Source organism: Cuculus canorus, chromosome 1, assembly GCF_017976375.1.
Source record: "Cuculus canorus isolate bCucCan1 chromosome 1, bCucCan1.pri, whole genome shotgun sequence".
NCBI lineage: Eukaryota > Metazoa > Chordata > Aves > Cuculiformes > Cuculidae > Cuculus > Cuculus canorus.
In genome coordinates this window covers 60906612-60934052 of record NC_071401.1, presented here as the reverse complement: position 1 = coordinate 60934052, position 27441 = coordinate 60906612, and the positions used below count along the sequence as shown (strand labels likewise).

At 37.3% G+C, this 27441-nt stretch overlaps 2 long non-coding RNA genes across 3 annotated transcripts in view; one reads left to right on the top strand and one right to left on the bottom strand.

Annotated features, from left to right (window-relative positions):
- LOC128851105 (uncharacterized) overlaps positions 1-27441 on the top strand; it is a 186414-nt gene that overhangs the window by 116661 nt on the left and 42312 nt on the right. The window lies entirely within an intron of this gene.
- Positions 13702-25478, bottom strand: LOC128851091 (uncharacterized). 2 transcript variants are annotated; one of them, XR_008448347.1, is made up of 4 exons: positions 25421-25478; positions 21806-21935; positions 16711-17098; positions 13702-15008 (listed from the first exon to the last, which is right to left on the bottom strand). It is a non-coding gene; the product is annotated as an uncharacterized LOC128851091 (long non-coding RNA). The 2 variants fall into 2 exon arrangements; XR_008448359.1 differs by lacking the exon at positions 16711-17098.

Genomic DNA, 27441 nt, shown 5'->3' with positions numbered 1-27441 from the left:
TGAAACTTCTGAGGTAAAATAATTGAGGTGACTGAGATTCATCGTATGTGTAGGGTGGGATTCTTTCTCTCTAATTTAAACCACTAAAGCATGTCTAGTGTAAACCAATACATAATTTCCATCAGTAATCAGTGGAGAGAGACAGTATCTAGTAATTTATCCTGTTTACTTTAGATGCCTACCTGAGGAAGGATCGGGTCACCCTCTAGCAAACTCTGTATTCAATCCACTGACTGTAGATGTAGCCTTCATGAGGCTAAATGTATACATTAAGAAATCTAATACAGTGAGACGAATTATAATCTGAGAATATATTTTCTTCAATGATATAGAGAGTGAGTGCACCCTCAAAATGTTTGCAGATGACACCAAGCTAAGTGGTGCAGCTGCCGCCACACCAGAAGAATCAGATGTCATCCAGAGGGACCTGGACAAGCTGGAGAAGTGGGCCTATGTGAACCTCATGAGGTTCAACAAGGCCAAGTGCAGGGTCCTACACCTGGATTAGGGTTGGTGCAATCTGGGTTGGGGCAAACTGCAGTTTCAATACAGGATGGGGGGCAAAATGATTGAGAGCATCTCAATGGTGGTGAAGGACTCAGGGGTGCTGACTGATAAAAAGCTCGACATGAGCCAGCAATGTGCGCTCGCAACCCAGAAGGCCAACCATATTCTGGGCTGCACCAAAAGAACTGTGGCCAGCATGTCAAGGGAAGTGATTCTGCCCCTCTACTCGGCTCTCATAAGACCCCACCTGGAGTATTGTGTCCAGTTCTGAGCATAAGAAGGATATGGAGCTGTTGGGATAGGTCCAAAGGAGGGCCACAAAGATACCCAGAAGGCTGGAGCACCTCTGCTATGAGGACAGGCTGAGAGAGTTGGGGTTGTTCAGTCTGGAGAACACTCCAGGGAGACCTTATAGCAGCCTTCCAGTACCTGAAGAGGGCCAACAAGAAAGCTGGGAAGGGACTTTTTCCAAGGGTATGCAGTGACAGGACGAGAAGGAATGGCTTTAAATTGGAAGGGGGAAGATTTAGATTAGACGTTAGGGAAAATTTCTTCATGATGAGAGTGATGAGGCACTGGAACAGGTTGCCCAGGGAAGCTGTGGATGTCCCCTCCCTGGAGGTGTTCAAGGCCATGCTGGATGAGGCCTTGAGCAGCCTGGTCTGGTTGGAAGTGTCCCTGCCGATGGCAGGGGGGTTGGAACTGGATGATTTTTAAGGTCCTTTCCAAGACAAACCATTCTATGATTCCATTATTCTGTTTGTTCTTTATTGAAAGAAAATTTTTGTAACACTCAGCTTCCTCTTTGAGTTGTGAAGATTGCTAATAGTTTTAAATCATAAATTCCTAGGCAATTTCTGTGTTCAAAGATATGTTATTCTGATGCTATAATTTAACAAAAGTATTTCATTTGCAAATCTTCTTTATCAAGGTATACACTTTCTCCCACCGAGGGACTCATATCTGCTAGATATTCAGCAGCAAAACTGCTGGGATTGAGGAAGTGCATTTAGCTCGAAGAAACAAAATGTTGAGTATGCAAATGGATCATGGATGCTCACTATTTCTGAGTCTTGCAGGAAGCATGGCTGTATTCAATACCGCATATACTTGGGGACGATCCAGAATGTAATACCTGTGTATTTGCTCATCTATGCAAGTTAGGATGTCACTAAAGTATCAGAGAAGTTACACTAGACAGAAAGGTAGGAGCAGATTACAAAAATCAAAAAAACTAATGGAAAAGCTGTGTCTTCACAATTCAAGGTTTTTTATGATAGCAATCTGTAGACATGAAAAATTAATATATTTGTTTGAAATGGTTAGTCATGTGACATTAGTCTTATATATTTGACAATGTCTTTAAAGGCGTGGAAGGAACTAGAGCGGTAGAAGTATAGGGGTGGTTGCCCTCCCTCTCTAAACATTTGAAGATTTGCAGTCCGACTCCTTGAGAGCAAGTATTCAGGGAAGAAAAAGCACTGTTAAATACTACACCAACATCAATTTAAAAACAGCTGTACAGCATTTCATGACAGGTATTTATTTGACTGTCCTTTAATTTTGAGTATTCATTATCATTGATACCAATGACACTGATATGCACACAAACACAAAACACAGTGATTATTTTGAAATATGAAGTATCAAATGTGTCTGTTTACACATAGACATCTTATAATTCAGACAAGAAGTGCATTTTATTTGCTTTTGAAAATGCCTATAAATTGCTATATGCAGAGTTCTGTAATCTGCTGTAATCACAACAGTCTGCTGTATTTTTACATTAGAACACAAATCAGCAGGCACAGTCAAAAATGTCATCTTGTGAGACCAGAAAATTGAATTTATTTCAATATTTTTAAAGTTACTGATACTTTTCTAGGTCCTGTTCTCACTTGTGTTTTGGTAGGCAGAGACCAGTCCTAAAATCAAGACAACTTTTCAGCTGATGCTAAGCATTTTAGGGAAGAATGCTAGATTTCAGTAGGAAAATGAAAAGGACAGTTGGTGTAGGATCGCTATGGCTGCTGAAAGGTCTATGGTCAGCTACAACCACTGAAAATCAAATAATTGCACCACAATTGGCCTCACTGACTGGAATGAATGAAAACTATTAAAACCATTTCTGCGCAGGCTCCTCTTGATAGTTATATCTAATTCACTATGGAATAGTTTCAAACTTGTTTTTGATAAGATAAAAATGTTCATTTCAAGGAGATAAGTACTTCAGAAAAATTATGTAATTAGATGTCTATTCCTCTAAATACCCAGATTTTTGAATTGGTGATTCTGTATCAGACAGGAAATAATTTGTCTGTTCTACTGATCTAAGTGCCAAAGTATAATGCAATGTTCAGTAAACATCACAATTCTGAAAACGGAGAGTACAAAGCTACTGAAAATATGTTATTGAAGATGCAGAATAATCCTACTTTGCTGGACATCTATCTCTATACAAGAGTAGGGTGGCAAAAACTGACATTACAGTGTAGACTAAGGACAGGCATGCTACAAAGACAGAAACAATCTCTTAAAAGACAAAGTATTTTACTTAAGTTCCAGTTGAGAAACTTCGCTAGGCCGATTAGCAACCTGTGTACCCAGGCATGAAGAAAACTTTCATTCTCTGGTGTAGTCACACCAGTACTTATTGTCACATAGATACAAGTAATGAATAAAAAGGCCATTTTTCTCAAGAGAAATATGTTGACATTATGGGTTTCTGAAATAAGCCTACATGGTGGCATGTGCCAGTGCAAACAGGTCTTAATACTTCAGTTGCATGTAGAATGCATGTTTTCTTTTTTTAATCTATTATTCTTTTTGAAGCAGAAATCAGGACAGAAGTAGATGGAGGACCCTGATCATTCCGCATTCCTACAGGTGAATTTGATCTCCTGAGGACCAATACTGAGGTCTACAAAGAAAGATGCCATTTATATTTCCTTGGGAATGAACAGAGCAATAGATTCAGGATTATTACTGATATTTCAGATTGGACAGGCATTTCGATCAGTTGTGTTTTGTAATAACATCCCAGCAATAAAACCTAGTACTTGACTCTTTGAAAAATATTACTTTCTGTAAATACTATATTGTAGAAACTGTACTTGTAAAAAAATACTATCAAGATTTTCTCTCAATAGTTAGCATCAGTTGCTGTTAAGTCACTTTGGAGTAACTATATTTTCATCCTTTCTTTATGACCATGTTTTCTCTGTAACTGTAAGGAAATTGCAGTGAATTCTTGAATACAGACGGATTACATGACTTGATTTCTCTGCAGGTGCAAACGCACTTGGAGCAAGAGTGGTTGCTTGGCATTGTTAATAGTGCCTCTGACCTTGCTTCTCTTTGCCACATTCCACCACTACCCTATTTTCTTATGTCTTCATTTACTTATGTCCTATCCACATCTTTGATTAATACAAGTTGTTCTAGAACAATAGTGCCCTAAATAACTGGGATGACAATAAAATCTGTTCACATGGGGCTATGTTTTTGTGAACATGACAGACTGAGTCAGAAGCAAACTTAAACATGCTTCCCTGCATAAGACCCACAAACTCTAGTGATCCATATCAGAGCTGCATTGGTGTTGGTCCTTTCAGGAGAGGACTTTCTCTCCACTATTAGACCCAGCCTATTAAAAGCTGTGCTGAAAATAAGTCATGACAACTTTGTATGAGAGGAAGACTTATTTGGATTAGTATTCTTATGTGAGAAAATGCAAGTCAGTGCATTGTGTGCTCCTGCAATTTCAGTTAACGGTAATAATATATGCCACTCTCAACTTGCACAAGCATTTAACAAAAACTATAAGGATTAACAATGACCTTTCAAAAAGTTATTGAACTGGGAAATATTGTTTATTTATTTATTTGTGTCTTTGCAGTTGTATCCTTTTAGATTCCAGAACTTTTTAGTTCTAATACTTCAGTCTTAAGTCTGATGGAATAACCAGAATTACCCAGAAACTGCGGCTAGGATGTGCAGGTCACTAACTTGCTATGCACTATACCAAAACTATCTTAATTATTATTCTTCACTGCTTCTACTAGCAGCAAGTCATACCCACGTCATGGTCCCAAAGGTAGTCTCTGTGTAAACAGTTACTATTTCATTCTGTTATCTAAGACTATCTTTCATTTTCTCAGATCCATGTGGCAGACTCCTTCACATCATTTAGCCTCTAAATCAGCAGAGCATATATGCATAGGTTTAATCTTAAACATACCTTGAGACTTGTTTATACCCTCTGGTCAATTAAAAAGTGCATGCCACTCATTTCTTAAGTCAAGCAACTGTTGAAGTACTTTGCCAAACTGCAGTCTTGGTACCTAGAGTTAAAGGAGATGTGTTCATCATCATTACCTCTGCCTCCTAACAACAATGCTACTTCCTTCCCACGTTCCTCTGTAGTTCACTTCACTTTTTCCAACTTCCCAAATCTGTTTCCCTGGTTGCAGTTACTATCACCACAGCCATCTCATACACATGCCACCTCTAGCTCTTGCCTGCACTATTATGCAGGAGGAAGGCACCACAGTGCTGTAGCTGGTTGGGATGATGACTGAGTAGACTGGCCAAACTGCTGCCTAGCTGAGCAGATCCCACATGAATTCAGATGGATACTATTCCTTCAGAGGGCTTTGGTATGATTCTCTTTCCTGCACAGATCTGGTTGCTTCTTAGAGTGACCTATGAACGTGGTAATACTATTTCTTAACTGTCTCTTACTAAATCGATATATTTATTTATTGCAGCAGTTGTATTTACTGCATAGCAGCAGTAGACAGAAGATAAAGAATTTATCAGAACCTGAAGACTACTAGGATGTAAAACTTCTAAGCCATATTTACACAACAGCTTAAAAGATTACTTACAGAAACTATTTCTTCAGTTACTTCAGTGAAAATTAATTTTTTACCACTCATTTGGACGTGACAACAGTGAGCTTGAGTAAGATATGACAGTGATACAGTGGATAAAGATAAATACTGTCCCCCTGAAAACCATTCAGAAAAGTTGCCTAGGAGACTTAGTGAGATGAACTCACTCTGATTCTCTATAGGACTCCTGACACCACTCAGTTTTAGTGCACTGAAATTAATCACCGAAATTAACCACTGACACCTGCCTACTACATCCATAGATACATCAATCTTGATTGTTTCCTTCTGGCTTGGTATTATGTGAATACTGACTCATACTCCGTTGTACCATCATTTGCATTGACCGTGAGATAGTGCTCATTACAAAAAACAGTCAAAAGAGTACCCCAAATATTCTGAAATGAACTTTTAAGTATAAATAAATAATATATATAAAAATGTCCTGTGTAAGATGATAACTTATCTTCAGGATTTACCTAGAAGATAAGCTAATACTGTGATGGATGTAAGAGGAAATGTTTAATATGAAAAAAAAATATGTAAACAGAGGCTAAGGTAGAATCTATTATGCATGTCCAGAAAGCAATGAACAACTACAAAATTAGTACCTTCATAGGTCTTATATGTTACATCTTATAACCATCTGTAAAAGAGATTTTAAAAATTCCAAGGAAAGGAAATAACAACTTGCATTTACTGTGAAGTTTGCAATACAGACTAACTGAAGTAATAAAGTGGTGCAGTTTATGTTGTACTCTGGGGTTGATACTACTGTCTGTGCAGCAACAGAATTGACAAGAGATTTGTTTGTTCTGGCACTGAAGCAGAGCATGCACTGTAGCAGGTATATTCGTACCACCTGAAAAGGAATAGGGCAAGTGAGATTTCTTCACTAGTTTTTTCCCCAGGATCTGGTAAATGAATTTTGAAGCTTAAATAATCAAAAGCTACCTCTCAGTATCATTATCAGTCATGAGTATGATGGATACTCTTGCTTCGTAAGGCTGAATCGTTACTGAAGGCGCAACAGCAGGTCTTCCTTACATGTTTTATGTTACTTTTCTCCACCTCAGTGCCTGTGGCTCCTCTTTTCCAGTTCTGTCATTCTCTTTCCCTGGATTACCACCAACATATGCATTATCCATTCTTTTTCATGAACCGTGGACAATCTCTCCTGTCAACCTCTGCTGCAAATTCATCCCTTCCTCTTTGATGCCTTCCCAGCTACCCGGCTCCAGCTTAACTGAATCATAGGCCCATAGTCCAGATGACTTTTTACCACCGTGAACTAATTTCTCAAATCTCTCCCTTTTGTTTTTGTTTTTGTTTCTGCCTGAATTTTGTTGTTCTTCTAAGAAAGCATAGACCACGCAAGTCATAACCTTCCTTCCTCACCTGGGCACGCGTCTCCATTTTCCTCCTCCTTTCACAGATCTCGCACTATTTTCTGTCATAGACATTGACGTTTCTCCTTTACTCTCTCCTCCAAATCTCATCTCCATGCCCCAGTGACCCTGTTCTATTCCAGCTCCTCACTTCCTTTGTTCCCACACACAGCCTCTTTTCTTACTTTTCTCCTTAACCTCACACTCTGCTTTGACTTTCCCCTCAGAATACAGTACACTACGTTTTAGATGCTTCAGTCTTAGAAAAGTCACCTTTGACCTTTCTTTCTTCTCCAAATACAACCTTAACTCCCTTTTCCATTTCATTTTAAATTCATCAAATATCTTGTTTACAGTAAGAATTGGTAATTCTTCTCCCTTCCCAACCCATATCTTCTCCAACATAGCTTTTTGCCCCCTGCCCTCAACGGAAACTGTTCTTGCCAGACACTCTAAAAACCTCTTCCTAACCATTCTTGTTCTCATCCTCTTTTACACATCTATCACCTCTTATGTGGCCACTCAGACTGTTCTTTACATAAGACTGTCTGCCCTCCTTTCATGATTGTCTTCTACTAGTGTTCCTTTCTGTTCAAGTTGTTCTCACTTCCTCTATAAATCAAATTTCTTCCTGGGAAGAAAATTTCTAATGGATGGTCTCTTATCCTTTCTATTTATACTATTCACATAAGAAAATGAACTGCAGATGTACAAAGACACTCTTTCTCCAACCTAAGCCACCTTTTTTACCCCACAAGAAAGTCTGCCTTGAGGATTTCTACGTGCTTGTGGATCCTTAAGTTCTTTGCAAGTTAAAAAAGGCTAATCAAGGCCCTTATCTTCTGACAAATATTCTTCAGTAACACCTTTCTAGGTCACTGGATCACATTGTCACCTTCCTGCAGCTGAAGCATAATATAAAAGTACCTTTTTTAATAAAATATGTATTGTAGATGCCATACAGGCTGTGCCTGAGTTATCTAAGACTTTTGGCAAAGTATTTTCAAGATTAATTTTCTGCATCCTCCCACTCAGTTATTCCCTTCATACACACACATATGCACATATAGAGTAAGTCCTCAATCACCTTCTATCTAGCTTACTACAACACTGCTTTGTTTTCCAGTGACATCGTTGTATTGCACTTGGGTTGCTATAGCAAATACATCTTCTAGCTCTGTGCTTTTGTAATATTTATTTTTCTTTTCTTTTGCCTCTGTCCTTACTTGCCACAGTACATATTATATAATAGCAATCCGTGAATATTCTTCACTCTTTCCATACTTTACTAATTTTGTATTGATTTTTGAACTCTGATACATTTTCAAATAAACTCTTTTCCCCAAACTGTCCTTCATGTTTGCCTTAAAATCTGCAAATACATCTTCTCTCCTAGTTCTCTGTTTCAAAATGCCTCTCTTTTCTGTGATGCCCACAAAAAGGCTTGACAACATATTTTATCATTTTATTACTAGAAACATCATGTTGTTATTAAAAATAACTACTAAACTGGCAGGCATAGCATAATCATTTCTCAGTATTCTTCCATCTACGTCCATCTACCTGTAAGTATACACTGTTTCTTCTTTTATGGTTAAATTTTATGCTCTTTAGGACATGGACTAGCTCTGTCTTCTATGTTTGCACATTGCTTAATACAATGATGTCCTGGTTCGTGACTCCTGGGTGGACAAGTAAATAATAATGATAATATCTCCACTCTTCCTTCTTTAGAGCTCACCCACTGAGCTAACGGCCTAAATGAAACCCAGAGTGATTAATAATGCATCCTTTTACTGACTCTTACACGTTATTATTCTTGTCACCTGTCAGGATCCACTTTGAGGGAAATCTGTTGTTTTCTGATGAAAAAGGGAGTGAAAAAGAGGCAATTTCCTTTGCCCATTTCTTTAGGAAGAAAATTAAAAATGGATGAATCTTAGTGACAATCATGAAAGAATTAACACAACACCACCATCCACCGCTCCCCCCCCAAAAGTAGTCCCAGGATGTGCCAGAGTTTTGAGGGGTTGTCACAACAATCCTTGGACATTATGTTGGGAACACAACTTTCAGTCCTATTCCAGTGCTATTTAGTGTTTATTATTGTGTGGATATTTGCCCCCTGAAAACTAGACTGAAAGACCATCAACCTATTTCACATAGGCTATTGAACCATAAGTAGATGATAATGAATTTTGGTTCCTACCAACCTGGGCCAGATTTGAAGCAATGACCTAGAGGTGAGAAACTCCACATCTCATTACCATTCCCCTGAGTAATCCAGTTCTCAAATCACAGGATGAAAAGAAGGAGGGAAAAACCAAGCCTTCCTGGTGTGAGTTAAAGGTCTGCATGAACTTTGAATTTCAAAGCTTTTTCTCAATTATTAATTGAATTCAACTTAAGTAGACATTAAAGTCTTTAATTTATACGACTGAGAATCTCAATAGTTAAAATAAGGAGATATAAAAACAATTTCAAAAAGGATGGAAGGGTAGTTACTTCCTCTTGCTCCCATTCACCCATCCCCCTTCCATTTTCCTTTGTCACAACAAGCCCGATGAGGGAGATCGGATTAAATATGATTGCCTACTATTCTGCCTAGCTGACAGCTCACCTACAGTGCTTTCAAAAATAAATGTTACGGCTGTTTTTGTACAAGCTTCAAACATGTATTTGACCTTTTAATATTTTATTTGGTTTCATTGATTTTTGTTTTAATACTTTAAAGTTTTTCTAGCTGAGGAAGGTTGCCAGCATAGTGAAGTACACAAATGGACCAGTTTGCATATGGGTGCTTGTAAGATCCCAAGCCTGATCTTCTCTAGCAGTGAGCTGATGGAAAAGTTAGAGATAGATTGTAATGAAGAAATACACATTTCAGCTTTTACTAAGTGGATCTTAGGAAAGTAAGCTGTGAAAAGATTGCAAACTGGTGCAATTGGAATGACAGTTAAAGAATAAACATAATGCAATCAAATTCATTCTCACTAAATTTCAGACCCTTTGCTGTAATTATTTTTATAAAAATCTCTTCTTTTTCTTGACCGTTAATACTGATAATTATATCTGTATTTCTTAAGAATATTATGAGTTGCCATTTCTGCATAGTAGCAGATTGAATTTATTCACCTTACGGATATATTATTATCACAGATAATAACTGCAGCATGATAATTATCATTAATTATTCATTTGGATTAAGAGGCAAATAGGCTTGCATTCAAGGGTCTTCCAGAGCAGTGTTCATTGTTCCAGGGCCCTGTGTGCCAGTGTGACTAATTCATACTCCTTTCAGTGCCACTGTTGACATCTGACCGGTCCCATATGTATTTATTTCAAAATATTATAAAAGGAATAAGTGCATCATTTCAGGACATAACCACTAAAATAGACATATGGTTATTTTCTGCCCTCTGAGTGAGAATATGCGATTTTCTATTAGAGGATATGCTCATTTCAATAGATCTCTATGTAAGCCCTATCTTTGCATTCCTGTGTCATCCTATTTAAGCTTATGTAAGCCAATATATTTACATAATAGCTTTTAGCACAAATAATAATGTGTGAAGCTGTACAATTTGTCGTTCACTGGACACAGTATTTAGTCAAACTGATTTTAATCCATTCTGAAGCTGAACTAGGTTTAATGTACATGGAGCTTTTCAGTGCAATGTTAGAAAAATCCAAGGGGAGGGAAAAAATTAGAAAGAAGGGGGATATGGCTGATGAAAAAGGACGATAAATAATATAAATGCTAATTCCTTTATGTGGCTTTCACCCAATACTTATTAGCAAGCCTCTCTCTCACTCTCATTCTTTCTCTAATCTTTGCTTCATATCTAAAAAAAATGTCTTGAAGGTAGTTACACGATCATCTAAGGACCAGCGTGACAGCTCCAATATGCACAGAGTGATAAATGTCAGTCTGGCTTTTATAGCTCTGAGGCTGCACTTATATATGCCCTCGGTGACTTACCATCTTTGCTTCCACAGATGATTCCTTTTTATTGTTAATATGTCAGCACAGGTCCAGTGCTATTCAATATGAGTTGCTCTGTAGCAGTCTGGAACCCTCCTTCTCTAACTTCAGTTAGATATCTCATTCCACTATTTGTATGCTTAATTCTAAGGTCATGTCTCTAATGTTCTGGAACAAAAGCAGCAGATTCCATGTGGGGGAGTATGTGCTTATATCACATATTAGCACAGGACAAGGGAAGAAGAAAAGATGCAGCCACAGCAAAAGGAAAGAGGATATCGATGCCACTAAAACATACTATGGCAAAGTCAGTTAAAGACAGTGAGTTTCAACAAGATAAAATGAAACAATCAGAAATATTTGTTGTCTTAGTAATAATTGTAATCCCTTTTTGCACACACATGCATCACCAACATATTGTTGGCAGGGTTGTGGAATGGAGAAATACATAGGTATTTGGGTCAAAACTTATGACGAGGCACAACAGAAACAACATACTTGCAATTGTGTCCTTTAAAATATGCACCAAGAAATCAGCACCTAGAAAGAAAGAAAGAAGGCAGCAAGGTTTCACAGCCTGCCTGTATTAGGTCTTCTTGATAGAGACCCATCCACTGTTAAACTGACTGTGAGTGTAAGTCATCAACTAATACTTGAAAAAAGCAAAGGGAGCAGTCCACAGGATTTCAAAATGGAAGCAGACGGTTAAGTGAGGGCAGAGATGAGGTGGTTGTGGTGAAGACTCTCTGTCAACAGGAGAGAGTGAAAGAACTCTTTGCTCAGACAGGACAACACGGTTTGGGTGTGCATGGTAAATGGTCTACAGAAATACAGCATTTAGCCTGTGTATTAGGGAAGCATCTAGAGACCAGCCATCACAATGGAGACATTACCCAAAAATTCCTTGAGACCTGGCACTGCAGATTAATTCCTCCTGATTAACTAGTGAAAGATGACATATAATATCAGTACATCAGAGCATAACGGGTGTATGGCACTGGCAGACAAAATTGCTTTCATCAAATCAAGGGCAGATTCACACATTTAGCAAAGTCATTATATTGAATAAGTTTTTCCAAACACTTGCTCATTTAGAGGCTAGAGAATAAAGGGGAAGAATTTATTAACTGGTGATAAGCTTTTGGGGAGCTAGTGAAAAGACTCCTAGGCTGGACAACAAAAACGATTCAAAATTATTTAGAATTAATTCTACTGTGCAGTACTATACAACAATACACAGCAACACAACATCAGCAAAAAATGTGTTGATGATGCCTGCAGGAATCTTTCAGAAGATGTCAATAGCATTAGGCCAAATTATAGCTTTGTTCAGTATAACTTCTAAGCCTTGATGTTGAATCCCAACCAATGCCAGGAAAAAAGGAATGATTTTCTTGAACCCTCTGGTTTTGTACTGAACTTTTAAGCCACAATACTATGAACTTGGAAGAAGAATGATTTTACTAAATTGAGTAACTTAATTCTTATAAATAAGTAACAGCAGGTTTTTATGTCAAAGTTGATCAAGAAAACACTGATGGATATGAAAATCTCAGCCTCATCCTTGAATGCTATTGTTTTTTATATAGTTCATTGTCAGTAAAATAGCTGAGTCCTTGTTGTTCTTCACTTTTCTGTAACCACTCAAATTTATGCATATTTCCTTCAGAGGGTTCTATTAAGTCTGAGTAGTGGCATGCTTTTTCCTTTTGTATTAATATTGGTGGCTATTCAAGGTGAAGGCAACGAAGCAGCCATCACTGATTGCCATGGAGGATGTAAGACTAAATCTCAGTATGAGTTCATGCTAAAGAGAGGCATAGGAACAGAAACTTTACCATTTCTAAATGATCTAACATATACTAAAAGCAATGTGAAAAATGTTCCAAACATGTCATTATAAGTTTTCAAATACTCGTGACCCAGTCCTCATTGAAGTCCGCCTTCATTGGAGACCCTTTTGATTTTTATTATCATTATTTACTCACTTTTAAACTCCTTTTGGAAAGAGAGTAAAGATAGTTGTATCTTTTTTACTACCTTCTTCACCAGCAACTTCCAGAAAACAGAATATTTTCCAAATTAAAAAAGTAAGAATTTTAATTCCAATGATAAAAACCAGATCATTTCATTCCTTAAAAGAATGAAAAACTAAACTCAAGTTTTCAATGAGAGTCATTCATGATCTTAATTAGCAAGTTCTAAAATAAGATTTATATAATCATTTACTTCTTCATCTGTTAGCATGTCAGAGCATTTTACACTGGATTTATGAGAAGTCTGGTAGCACTACTATGTAATTCTCCTCAAAACAAAAGTGATTTTATTTTAAAGGTTGGCATAAATGTCATAATTACATACAGTATTTGTATAAGAAAACAAAGTAGATCAAAGAAGGTGACAGAGAAGAGACAAACAGCCACAGCAACAGAGATTTCATGCTCAGAAAAGGAGCCAAAATAAATTACATTTGATCTCTGTTAACACTGTTATAATTTCGGCAGGAATAATCTCTGGATCTTGTGTATTACTTCTAATCTTCCTCAGTCTTGGGCTGCCTGTAAAAGTCACCTCTTCTGTCTGATGCTGTCATACTTCTGTGCTGCTGCTGCAGCAGTGAACATCTTGCAGGCAAATGCACTCTTGATCTCTCTGTGTATAATTTTAGTCATATCTAAGTTGGTAGGACATGAGTGAACTAGAACAGATGAATAACAAAGTGGGTGTGACTGGACATAATTGAATCTGGAATTTTCCACCAAGCAAAGAACAAAGAAAAGTAGCCAAGATCTTACCATATCCCAAAGTTACAAATACTGACATTTTGAGAAGCCATCTGCACAGGACTATACATTCTCTTACTATGTACCACCCCCTCACCCCTCAGTTTCCCACCCCCCCACACCCCCCCCCAGCTATTTTCTGATCAAGCCCATTTAGAAGAGGCTGCTTGAGTGTTGGGGGTTTTTTTCAATTTATTTATGGAAAGATATTTTTACAGGCTAACCCAGTTAAGCTTGACAGCTTGTTTACAATAGGACCCAGAAGACACATTACTCTATGCACAACAATATAAATATACATTTGAGATGCACACTTATGCTCATAACATTTGTTAAACATCTGAAGTGCACAGTGATCAGGTATCCAGAATGATCTAAATCTCTATTTAAATGTTATGAAGGTAGAGGGATTGTTTAGCTTAATAAGATGAGAACAATACACTATCATCATTAGTGTGTGGTTTAGGAAAATTGCATAACATAACTACTTTCTTAAAAGATAGCAATGATCTGACGTAAGTTTAAACTTCATCAAAAGTTGGAGCAGTGTTTTATCTCTGCGTAATATTTTTTATTTGGACTTCCAGACTGTCTCAAACTGAAATTAAGGTATTTGTCTTTTCTTTAACTGTTCCTATATCTACCTTATTGATCAGTATAGGCAAATAGGAATGGATTTATAGATCAAAACAATTCTTGCTGAGAACCTGAAATCCACTTCATACTCACCCTGGGGGAGGGGGTTGCATTGGACTTGTTCCAGCTTGTTTCTGGGAGTGGAAACCCAGAATCAATCCAAGAGCTCCTCTGATTTCCTTCCATCCAGAAGAAATTTGACATGTGGACCCCATGACTGCTTTGAGATATGGACCTAACGACTGGGAGATCACTCCAAAATTGCTCCCCTGAGCATGCCAAATGGGCTGACAGAAACCAGATCTCAGGGCAATTAAATTCGTCTTTCAGTAAAATTATACTTCTGAATCCAAAAACTAAAGAGTCAATGAAGATAAAGACTCAGAAAGTCTGCTCTCCATTTGAGAAGCTCAGTAGAGATCTGCAAGTAGGGTTTTGTATGTCTTTATACCAAAACAAATTGTCGTGTAAAAAAAAATCTAAAGATATTGTTAATATCTTGTTTTAAATTACTCCATTTAAAACTGAACCATGCTGTTGCAGGAGAAATATTAATCTGCTGCCACACTCAAGGTATTAACCCTGGGAAGTACCAACAAACACACTCAACAGCAACTCCAAAATGCATTACTCCTCAGGCATTGTTACCACTCCATTAAGATACAGTCATAGTGGAAATATCTCAAAGTTTGTTCTTTAATTAAAAAGAGACTGTCCATTGCCAGAACACAGAGCTATACTGGTTCATTTTTCTCCACCTGTGCAGGATGAAACTTTAGTTGTGAAACAGTTCTAAAACATCGGGTGGCATAACCTGAAAAGAAAAAGGGTTAGAAGTGTCAGATGGTGAGCATTTACATACTTTAGAACCTACCTCTAGCCTCTAAAAATTATGATCGAATTATGGATGATAGGTTAACATGAGCTGCTACATAGTCCTTCTTATGTTTCCTAAGGAAATGTCAGTTAGCCGTCCTTTTCAGAAGATATAGCCTTCTCCCCAAACTATTGGAGAGTGTTTCTGTTATTCCTGTTACTCTTTTGTTCCCTTTTTCCTCAGGCATGGCTGATATTTGATATAAACAAACCAGAACTCTTCCAAGGGTTAGCTAGGTTGTGGGTCAAGTGCACAGTGCACAACTTCTCCTCTTATTTTCCCCAAGTTTGCAGTCCACTTTTCTTTCATGCTCACTTCCTGCCAACATTTACGGAATTAAGCCATCCTGGAAAAATATGTCAAAGAACAGACATGCATGCAACCCAAATATTCATGGAAGAGGAATTTTAGAGTAGCACAGCTTGGAAATTTAGAGCTTTACGTACTTGTCCCGTCAGAGAAAAAATATTACCCCATGCTTTATGCCGAATCACAATGAATTGAGGCTTGATTCAAAAAAAAAACCCAACGTTGCTCAGGTGCGTAACCATCTGGCTTGACATGTACAGGGAGTATCCCCAGGTACTCCTTAGCTACATAACACTGTGGAAGGGTTCCAGATGGGCCTCGCATCTCCACAAGACCCTGCACCCAGACTTGTCAGCATCCCCAAGTAGTAACAGTAAGTTCTGTGCTGTATCAAGGCTGTTTCTACTCAGGGATGGATAGTGGGGTTAGACCCCCGCATTGCCACAGTTCTTATGCTTTCTGCCATAATACTGTGCATGTTCAGAGACAGCTCAGCTATCTCTGCAATGCACTATGTTATGTACTGGACATAGACTGCAAGCCACAAGATTTGCATAGGATAGCGCAGGTGCTTTTGTTAGCCACAGGTTTGTTGTTTATAAACAATCAGGACCCAAAGAGACCTTCGTTATCTTGTATTATCAGAAGGTTCTTGGTGATCAGTTCATAGTGTTTTAGAAGTTCATTAAAAAATTCATTGAATAATTAAGGAAATAGTGATCTCTTTGTGGCTATTTCATGAGCAGAAAGAAAGGTTAAATTCATGGGATAAATTATTCATTGTGAGTTATTCACTCAGCTTTAATAGTTTGTAATTCTATAAAGAGCTTTGCTTAAGAAACGCACTATATAAATCAATCAATAGCACTAATAATATGCATGAAGGATTTTCTCCTTTGTGATCTGCTTTTGAATAAATTGTACCCCCTCGACACTTCAACTACCATCATATGACCATTCTCCTCACCTCCACTGCCCCAGCCTGTCTGTCACTGGGCCACAGCTGTGACGTTCAAACACTCGGCCTCCTTACACCTCATGCTAACTTAAACCATTGCACTTACGGTTCTGGCAGTGCTTGTATGTACACTTGGCTCCTCCTTTATCTATCTTTTTTGTTAAGAATTGAAGCAAACACAGTTACAGAAATACTCATGCATTGATGTTTTGTTACGGCATAGTTTGATTGCATCATCATTGTATTGGAAACCAAGCATCATGGCACAGGCATCATGCTATAAAATATGAACATCAGCTACCTTCTCCACAGCCATATGATAGAGATGATGAAAAAACCCTCATGTTAAGCCCAGAGCCTCTGAATACTTACATCATGCCTGCAGTGGTTTGGGCAATGATACTTGCAGGAGATACAGCTATGTACGAATAAAGCTGCAGCAACACATGCTTCAGCGGATGGCAGATACTCAAGAAAGTACCCAGGTGGTCTGCAGGCTGGTGCAGCCTGTGCTGAAGTACGTGCTGTCACAGCCTCCTAGTATCTTCCAGTTGTCTCCTTCTTGGCAGACAGTCCCTTCTTTCCTTCCAGAGGTCATCCAAAGGCAGCAGGACTGAGAAAGAGGCAGCCTCTGAGGCTGTGATGTTTGTCTATGTCTACAAAAGTCTTGCTTGTAGTGATGTGAGTTGCTGTACAGGATAAGGACTCATGTAGTCCTACCCAGATGGCAGCTCTGAATGGGATGAACTTCTTGTCCAAGCTGGAAAGCAACGTCAGTAATACTTCTGTGTCTGTTTGCCAGCCTGTTTACATCCTTTAGGTGCAACCTAAGACTAATGTAATCCTAGACTTGGCTATGTGGGAATGTTTTTTTTTCCACTTCAAACACGTATTGCTACTGAGATACGTTAATATATTTCTGTTTTCCCAGTTAATTATTTTTCTCCTTAACTAGCTAATTTAAATCTTACTTTTTCCTGAGTGGGAACAGGCTGCTAATTCTTCAATATAACCCCTCAAAAATAATAAATACTAACATAATTTAGATTATTTAAAATATAATTATAAATTGGATTAGTTGAACTGGAAATCTCACAAGTTTAGATCCTCTTGAAATATTTATTTGACTATTAGTGACCCCCAAAAAAATCAGATTTGGGAAAATCTCAACCGCTGTATTTCTGTTTCTAAACAGAATCAAAAAGTGCAGAGACAAGTGAAAAGTCTATAACTAACTCATTTGTTTGTGTCACTGTTCCAGTTTGAACTCATTTTTCTTTACTGTGTACAATTTGACCTATACCAAATAATTCAGATGAGAACCTTTAAATATTTCCTATGCCATCTCTAACAAATCTCCTGCACAGCTAGATATGTCTTGCTTTTTCAAGCCCATTGGCTAATAACAATTCTATTGTTGACTAATACTCTCAAGGTGTATGATTTTCAGTCGATTGTACTTTCATTTTCTGAGCACCCTGTTTGAAGATTCTTGATTCAATTTGTGGGAGTACTGAAAAGCATCCCTGTATACTGCACGATGCTCAAGTTCTGAATAAAATATACGTGTTAGTTACCTCCATTTGGACACCCAAACTGTTGGATGAGTAATCGAAATAGCAGAGAAGAAATAAGGGTTAGATTCAATTGACCTATGGGGATGCAAGAAAACTTAAAGGAACTGCTCAAATAATGAATGCTGTTTATACAATAAATGAGGAAGATATCTTGTGGAAAAAGATAGATCATGTTATGAAAGGCTACTGCAATGTGTCTCCACCAAAGGGACAGATTCAGATTTTGTATGCAGAAGTAACCTTAACTGTGTTTGAAGTTCTTCTGTCTTAATACTCTTCTTCACCTCTAAAACTTGTATGTTAATACTAAACCAATATTTTTGTTTAATTATCATTTTAAGATATGCTTTTTTAGTTTGGGCCTCTAGTAAAGACATAAATATGATTCATTTTCACTCTACCTCAGCAATCTATCAAACAGGCAAGTAGGAAATGCACCATAATTTTTTTTTTAAAAGTATATACAGAAAGATTCGTCGGGGAGATATATTGCTAGTGGGGAAACAAATCTGACCCCAGAGAGTCTGAGTTTAACCTTCTAAGTATTCCTCCTACTGAAATTTGTGAACACTACCATGAAGTGTTTCACTCTATATTTATAGTTTTCCTGTATTATATATAGTTTTAATACCCCACAAAATAAAGGTGCTGAACCATGTACGGTATTTTATTGTGCTCCTAAACTATTATGAGTTAAGTATGACAAATGCCCTCCTCTTCTAACTACAGAAGTTTTTTTCTCAGCTCAATCACAGAGCGTTTCCATTAAAAGCTGAAGACCCCATCTCTAACCCTGGTGATACCTTCTCCACATGATTAATTATTTCACATGTTCTGTAGTCCATTAGGGAAGTGCATGATGGCCTCAGGACACAGTTATCTGGCCTTTATATGCATTATTTTGCAATCTCTTTTTCTTCTCTGTCCTTTCGCAATGAAATAGAAAACAGCATATTACTTTGGTTTTTCATTGCCATGTTTGTTTCATCTATTTCTAATTAAGAATTTTCATAAAAGTCATTAGCTTACACGTTCAATAATTTATTTTTGTAAAAATTCAAATACCTTATCCCAGGATAAATATCTTACTGAATATCAGATAGTTCCAGAAAAATGTGTAAGATCAATGAAGTCTGTAGAAATATGGATATCTTCTATTATAAGACAAGATCAAATATTAATTTAAATAATATTAATGTAAAGTAGACAAAAAAAAAGTGTAGATATAGAGACCAATAGCAGCATATTGGAGAACAGTACTGTACTTCCAGTCTGTGCTCCTGATGTTCAGTGGTCTGTTGTCTTCTTCTTGGGTAGTTCTAGGGCGAAAAAGGCCATGTCTGAATTTTATGTGTTGCAGTAATAGTTAAATGTGGCCTGCAAAATGCTTTCTTTCCTTTTTGCATTTGCACCTTGTGGGCCAGAGTTGAAATTCCCCTTGAGAGTTCTTCCCAGTCTTGCCCCTACTGAACATCTTCAATGAAATTTCCTGTGCTGTAGTTAAGTCAAGATCATGTCTGACTTACATCATCATTAAAAAAAAGTAAACTTCACTCTCACAACTTCAACTTCTGACATTCTAAATTATTCTCTGCAGTCAGATTCCTAGTGTTTTGACCAGTTTGTTTTCAAAGGGAGATTAATCTAGGTTAACTCTAAGCATCTATGAAGCAGATGTCAAATCAGAGTGAGTCACCTTTGATTCTCCTTGAAGTTAGCGAAGAGGTAACAAGAATGCACATTTTTAGACTGAGATTCATCTGGCTTATTTGAGAGATCTATATTAGGATGAGATAAATCATAATCTGTAGATGAGAGTGTCTCTGTTGATTGCTCTGGGAGTTTAAGAGCTACTGTTAACGTAGACATAATAGACATTTGCCTTTGGTCAGTTAAAACACAGAAGAGCAGGCAATTCTTTTCTGCATGCGTCTACACAATAACAACATCTTGGGGTTTACTTGCATCAAAACTTCAGTTTTCTATTTTTATACATGCCAGAGCAAAGTGGAAATGAAAAAAATTAGTCCAAAGACAATTTTCGCATTTATTCCACCAAAGTGGAATGAAAACAAAAACACTAATGTTCCTTATGGAATTAAAGATCTTTAATAATAATATGTGGTGCATCACAATTTTCCCTAAATAATGTAAATTTTTAACATAATATTAAAAATGCCTTAATGGAACATAAAATTAAAACTTTTGCCTCCAAAATCAATCAAGGAAGTTGAAATAGTTCTTTATATCTTCATTCAGAAGTCTTAAGTTAGACATCTAAAGTAGGACAGATACATCATACCCAAGGCATACTGAGTCCTCTCCACAAAGTACAGCTGGCAAGCTCCCATTCATATATGTGAAACAGCCAGTTCCTCATGGTAATGCCCACATGTCCTGTCCCAGAGTGTGCTCTGGAGTTTTACCTTGCCAACTGTCTCTGGACCACTCCTAGCAGCACAAGCAACATGGGACTCCTTCCCAGTCTAGTCTGTGCTTGTGCCTCACCAGTCAGGCAGGCAGGGACTCAAAAGTGCCACACTGATGGTTATGGTGGCTGACGCTGGTGGCTCAGAGCAGGGAGTATCTGAAACTCCCATGACAAGGATGTGGCAAGAAGAAAAAGCTACAGACTGCCCTGCTTACTCTTGCTATTGTCCTCTCTAATTTTCTTTCAGGGGAAACTTCTCTTTGCTTCCCACTCCCTATCCTTTCTCCCTTTCTCCTCTGCTCTTTTTATTATTGCTCTCTCTGTCACATTAAGTCAAAGCCACAGAAAGCTTCTGAATTGCATGCAAATCAGAACTCAGAATTTGCACTTAGCTGAGTAAAAGCAGTAGATGCGATTCAAGTGTCTTTCTTGTTTAGGTAGGTTGTTCATCCCCAGATACAGTGTGTTCTGGGAAGGCAAACACCATGCCAACATAAAAAAAAAAAAGAACCCCCAACAAACTTAAAAGGGAAAAAACATTCTTTTTTTTGAAGGCTATGTTTTTACAGTCTGTAGCGATCACTGATTACAGCACAGGCTGTGTGCATGAGACACCTCTGAAAACTGAGCCATTACAATTTTAGTTTCATTCTGTAACCAGTCAAGAAGCTAAATAAGCTCTTGAGTAGCTCACAGATGCTCCTGGCTCTTCGTTATAGCATGTCTATATTACATCTGGAGCTGTTCGTTAATACATTTTAAAGACATATTTAGCCTCAGTTATAGCACATGTGGCATTGCAAATTATCTTCCATTCCATCCCAGCTTCTCTTCACTTTGTGAACATCTACAATGTATTTTCATTTTTACAAAATTTTCACTTTCAATTGATTTTTCAGATATCTGCTAGGTGTTGGTTTTTTAATTCTTGTTTCTTTTTCTATTACATCCAGGTGCATAAGTGATTAGTTTATACAAATTTCAGAAGGATTTTTTTTTTTTTCAGATCACAGACCTATAGGGAATATGTAGCTAGTTTGAAATGCTTCACAGATTTACTCTAAAAGATGCTCCATAAAAGAATGACACTATAAGTTACATCAAATAAGCAAACATTTGTTATGGGGACAGTAAAATTTACTTTTCACAAAAGGAGCCTACAGTAATAATGCATTCAATTCTATTTCCCAGAATGCTTCTTAAGTATGTTAATAAAGTCTTTATTGTGTCTGCTTATAAAAGTCGCCACCATTTCCCATTAGAAAGTCTCTGTTTATTCATCAAACATTTACTGACAGTGACTGCTGGGAGCAAGCTCAGATTTCCACTCCATTACACGTTTGTGGCATAAAACACATTAATTATAGATATATTACAATATTCAACTCATTGAGGAAAAATTAGATGATCAAGGCTCATTTTCCTTGACAATAAGCAAGTTAATGAAAATACTAATTACCTGATGATGAAGTGGAGCCTTCAGGATTGAACGCTTAGCATCTGTAGAAGAGCTCTGTGAATCTAGCATGGAATATTAAAGCCAGAAGCACTGGAAGTCTAAAGGGTGGTTCATGAGGTCATCATGTGCCCTTTAATCACAGGACAGAGAACAGTTAGTTCATAACAAACTTTTATATTCAGCTTTGATGGATGTCATGAAAAGGAAAATAAGCATAGTGTTCATTTAAAACTAATTATTTTTGTAAATTGATGTTTTTTGAATTAGTAGATACACTGCTTAGCTCAACTTTTTTAAAGGAAGTATGAAACCTAGCAATGACGGTATACAAAGGCATGAGCACATTAGAATAAAGAAGAATAAGGCACAGCCATGAGACTTCCTTCGCTTTCTCTGGTTTCAGAAGAAGTCATAATCAAAACTAACGTCATACAAAGTTAAACAACTTCAAATTCAGGCAATTTCTCCTTATTTATTTGTTTTTATTGCGACCATTTTTGCTTTAGTGCTTGTACATTTCTTTTTACCATTTCCAATTTAGACTGTGAACTGGAATGACTAAACCGATGATGTCATCTGTTGGTTTCTCTGAGATCAACTTTACTCTTCATCTGCTTTTGACATTTTACCAATACATCTATGTAACTCTTGGGGTGGGAAGTTTTCATTACTCTGGACTATTCACACTGTCTGTTAAAGACAGAGGTATCATTTATTCAGCTCAGCTTATTTTTCCTCAACTACTCTGTTTGATAACAACTTTTTACCAATAACTTATCACTACATGGAATTTTCCTGAACTGCTAAATAGTAAATAATAACAAAATATTCCCAAAGTATTGTTTCTTTTCTGAAGACAGTAATAATGATGTTTAATTAGAAAATTCCTTGCCAAAATTTTCTGTAGCCATAAGCTACACCTGATAAAACAGTACAATTATCCTCTAACTGTCCCAGAACCATGTTGTAGGTCATGGATAAAAATATTTTCAATGTGATTTTTTTCTACTTGCATCTATTTTGTTACTATATTGTTCTTGTAAAAATACAAAACTGTATGAAGATTATAACATTCTTGCCAGTGACAGAATAGTAGTGAGTTTGCAGAGCACTATTAACCATATTGGTAAAGATCTCTACACTGTATGAGAAAGATTTCATGGAAATACAGTGCAGGTCTTGAGTTCATTTTTCATCTTCAAACACCTTACATTTAGGCTTGCAACATGCAGTTTACAACCCCGATGTAGACCATTAAAACTGTTTTGTAGCTAGATGTCTGTAGTGCCATACTAAAACAACCACTCGATATCACTTTCCATATGGCAGGAAGATCTCTCTGTAACAATAATCTGTAATTCAATAATCAAAAGAATCCAATAATTTTGACTAAATTTCTTTAAAATGTTCTGTCCTTCCTGATCCTTGTGATATGCTTTTGTGCCACATCCTGAGAAATCACTGGCAATGTATTTCTGCTGTAATGAATGGAATGAAATTTTAACTTGGTAAAACAGAATAAGACATCCAACTCAGACATCTTTTTTACTGATGTTTAGCATGTCTCTATGGAATAGTATCAACACATATTTTATATCGCTGAGTTTTTGTTGTAATAGGACTCGGACAGCACAACTACTATGACTACTTTGAAGACACACAGTAAAAAAGCAGCCACAAATATTTCCATTGTTTAGGCGGCAGGTGAGATTTAGAAGAAGCTTTCTCAAAATTGTTATCTAACATTAGTTATATTTCTTTATTTTGCTAGCTGCCCAAGCCCACTGTATACACTAGAGAGGGCCAAGGTGAGTATTTAGACTGAAAAGACAAAAGGTGTACTTCTTACATTAGCACTCTCCACCACCTTCTCTTCAACAGACAACTGTATCCCATAGGTCTCTCATATATTTTTTTTTAGATGTTTCATGATCTTACAATTCCACAAGTCTATTAGGAACGTTTGTAATGGCTGCTTTACTTCAGACATGCTATCTACATATTTTGCCTCTGAGAGTTGCTAGTAGTGACTGCTCATAAAAGAAGAAAGGATGCAATTCCGTGAGCTTCCTCAGCTTTCAGAAGTCTACAGAACAAATGCTGTTCATCATCAGATACTTCTCCACATAGTTTATATTTCATTTACTATAACTTAGATGTGCAACTAAAATGAAAACTAAGCCCATCACCCAATCTATTTTTGCACTTTAAACTTTATGAACCTCTCATTATTCAGAATAGTTTCATAGCAAGCTTATAGGCTAAAATCACAAATAGGATATCAGATCAGCATTGCAGTTATAACTTCTAGAATTCTTACTGCTTATGCAGTGTACAGGAAGAAACAGGTACCTAGAAACATGTGCATGTGAACAACAGGCCACCTAAGTCATCGAGTGAGAAATGCTATGGAGGAGGTAACTTTAAATTGATATACATTCAGATAAGCGTATATTCAGACTAGAAGGAAAATGCACATACATATGACATTTATAATTCTAAAGCCAGCTCCAAGTATAGGCTTCTATAATAATTTGTGTTAGGTTTTTATTCCGAAAGAAACAGAAGAAGGAGGGGTGTTGATTCTTGTTATAGTGTATAAAGTAATGCTTACTTGGGAAACAGTGTATGAGGATTTCAAGCCTTCCCCATAGGATTTAAACCCCATAACATATGGGGAGAGGTATCGGTCAGATAATACAGGCAAAACAAATAAAAAAATATATGAAACTTTTTGGGGTTCAGAGATGAAATAGATGCGTTGTACAGTGCTATCAAGACTTGAACGGTTCTTCCTACCTTTTCTGCAAGAATGTAGAAAACATATGCTACAAATATATTGCTCAGTATAGCTACTCCCGGCTATTCTGCTAAGGAATAACCCCCTTAAGGCCAACTGGCCACCGTCACAGCATGTGACATTTGGTCTTGCAGCTGTCTGGGCTCCGTGCACTGCCCTTGTGACCCAGGAACATAATAATTACACTTCTGAGTTTTTTCAGCTCAGACTGTCCGAAACATTATGTTTCAGCCCAGGAAAGTGGTGTTTTCATGGTGTGATGTGGAAACATCTGTTGAAGACTTTGGATAGGGCTTCAGCTGCCTGAGGATGCAAAGTCAATTACACTAGTGTTGGAGGACTGTGTAGGACAGAGGGAAAAAAATCTGCATATGGTCTTAGTCTTGTCTATGTTTCTCAGCCAAAGTGAACTATCTCCAGAATGACTTTTGGGGTTTGCTTCAGGAAGGCCTAATTAGTCACTCTGAAAGAGATGTCCAGAACAAACTGAGGTGGCACTCAGTTATTCGACAGCATAGGAAACACTTCAAAACCACCAAGATCACTCCTGCCATATTCTCTTTCTGCTTTGACCTGTTCTTGCTCTATTTTCATGTCCTTCTGCCACAGATCAAAGAGCAGCTCTTCAACATCTCTGTTTTCTGACAACAGCACAGATTAGAATTGTGAATAACCAAACAACTAGTCTCTTAGAGCTTCTATTCAGAACAATGATTATGTATGCTATTACTTTTTTACATTCTTTCACATTTAATTCATTTTTGCAATGCTTGCATTTCTTTGTAAATGTTACTGTAGCTTTATTCATGCCTTACCATTTCACAGAGGAGCACATCTGAGGAGAGTCATATATTGAGAAAAGATTTCTTTGCTGCAAAAAAAGAAATATTAATTTGCATTATATGCAATACTAAGTTTTGATATAGAGAGTCCAGAAACATTTCACACACATGCATGCACTGGCTTTGTATGCAAAAGGGCTTCATAGCAATACCATAATCTAAATCTTGGAACTAGTGTTCCCATTGACAGTACTGTGGTAGTAATCATGGTCACAATATCTAGAGTTTCATCTTTCTAAAAGATTCATCCTTGGTGTACTACAGTGGATCTACTCAAGCAGCATAAAAGCAGAATCAAAGTCAGCAGAATTTAAGAGAAAAAAAAATAGATTTCTATTGTGTGAAATTGCATTCAATATTTTCAAAAGACGCTTTACAAAGCAGTTCCCACTAGTTTCATAGAGTCTATAAAATTGGCTGTATTTTACTTGGTTCAGTAGTCAGAATTCTCATTTATAGCAGCACAAATTTTAGTAATTCCCTGTCACTGGGCCAAGTCAGTATGACATGATATTTCTGCCTCCATTCCAGGAGCAAAAAGTTTAAATGCAATTGAAAAAAATCAAAATTATGGATAAAGTAGAACACAAAGACACCTATTTTTTATGTACATATTAAGCACAGTAGCACAGATTTTAGAAGAAGTTTGTCACAGGGAAGCCATAGGATATCATGACACATGATTATGTTTCTGACAAAGAAATAAGAAAAAAAGACAGCTTCAAGCACCATGAAGGAGGAACTGGCAACCACAAATTGTCAACATGGAATACCATTTTCCGCACAAGCAGATCAAATTCTCCTAAACTTTGTTTTAGCTATAGTTCAGCAACAGTTACTATTACAATTTGTGGTGTCATAAGCACCAAATCAGTGCAAAATTCAGCCTTTGCAATTTAGGTGTGAAACCCAGTCAACCTTACCGACCCATAATTACTTGCACGTTTTTCATATTTTACCAGTCTCAGTTGACTGACTCTGGTCCTGCCGGTGAAGAGATTTAGGTGAGTGCCTTGGGTCATGCTCAGACTGTTGGTTACCTTTGGTAGTTCTCCACAGTTCCTGTTCAACTAGTGGTCACAGGTTTCCTTGTCAAACCTTGACAGTGAGATGATACCACACCACACGGCCACTGTGACAGATTCAGGACCTCAGAGACAATCTCAGATCTAGAAAAGAGAGCAGAACCATATGAATCGACTTACTCGAAACACCTCAGAAAGGGGGTCATTTGCCTGAACATACACATCCTGTCTGATTTGAAACCCAGCTTCTTTCTTCTACTCTCAACCTGCAGTTCAGGAGGCAATAAGTTTTCTTTGGTTCTTATATCATACCAGGCAATTCAAGGGAATTGTCCCACATATCCTATAACATCTCTGATGGCATTAATGACTGCTGTTTTAAAAACTCACCTAAATTTGTGACTAGTGTGTAAAATTAGACAAGAAGAATCCCAGCCATGATGTACAGTCCCTCCACAGCTCATTGTGTATTTTTAGCCAGACTTCAAGGTACGTTTAAGTGTTTATATGGGAGGATGGAATACCTGAATGATTTTTCTAAACAGCTAAGCAGCTTAGGTGCCTATTTTCCACTGAGATCAAGTGAGCTTGGGCACCTAACACATTAAATAGGTTTAAATATTTCATCTGTATCTTTCAATAATTTATATTTTTAGAATTCCTACCTCTTACAGTGAAAATGTTCTGGTATTAACAGCTTAAGCATATTCACATTTTCCAGTAAAAGACAAACTAATGGTAGAAATCATTCAGGATTCTCCTTTTACACACCAACTTCAGCTCCTTTTGTATTTTACTCCATTCCGTAGAAGCCTGAACGAAAACCCATTTAGTTGCATAGGGTTCAACAATCTGTATGAATATCAACGAGGAGTGGAAACTAATTCCATTTGTATGATTTCTTTGAAAGACCACTCAGCCATTTCTGGTCTCATTCCTAGGGGTTGTTGATTCATGCTGGACACAACT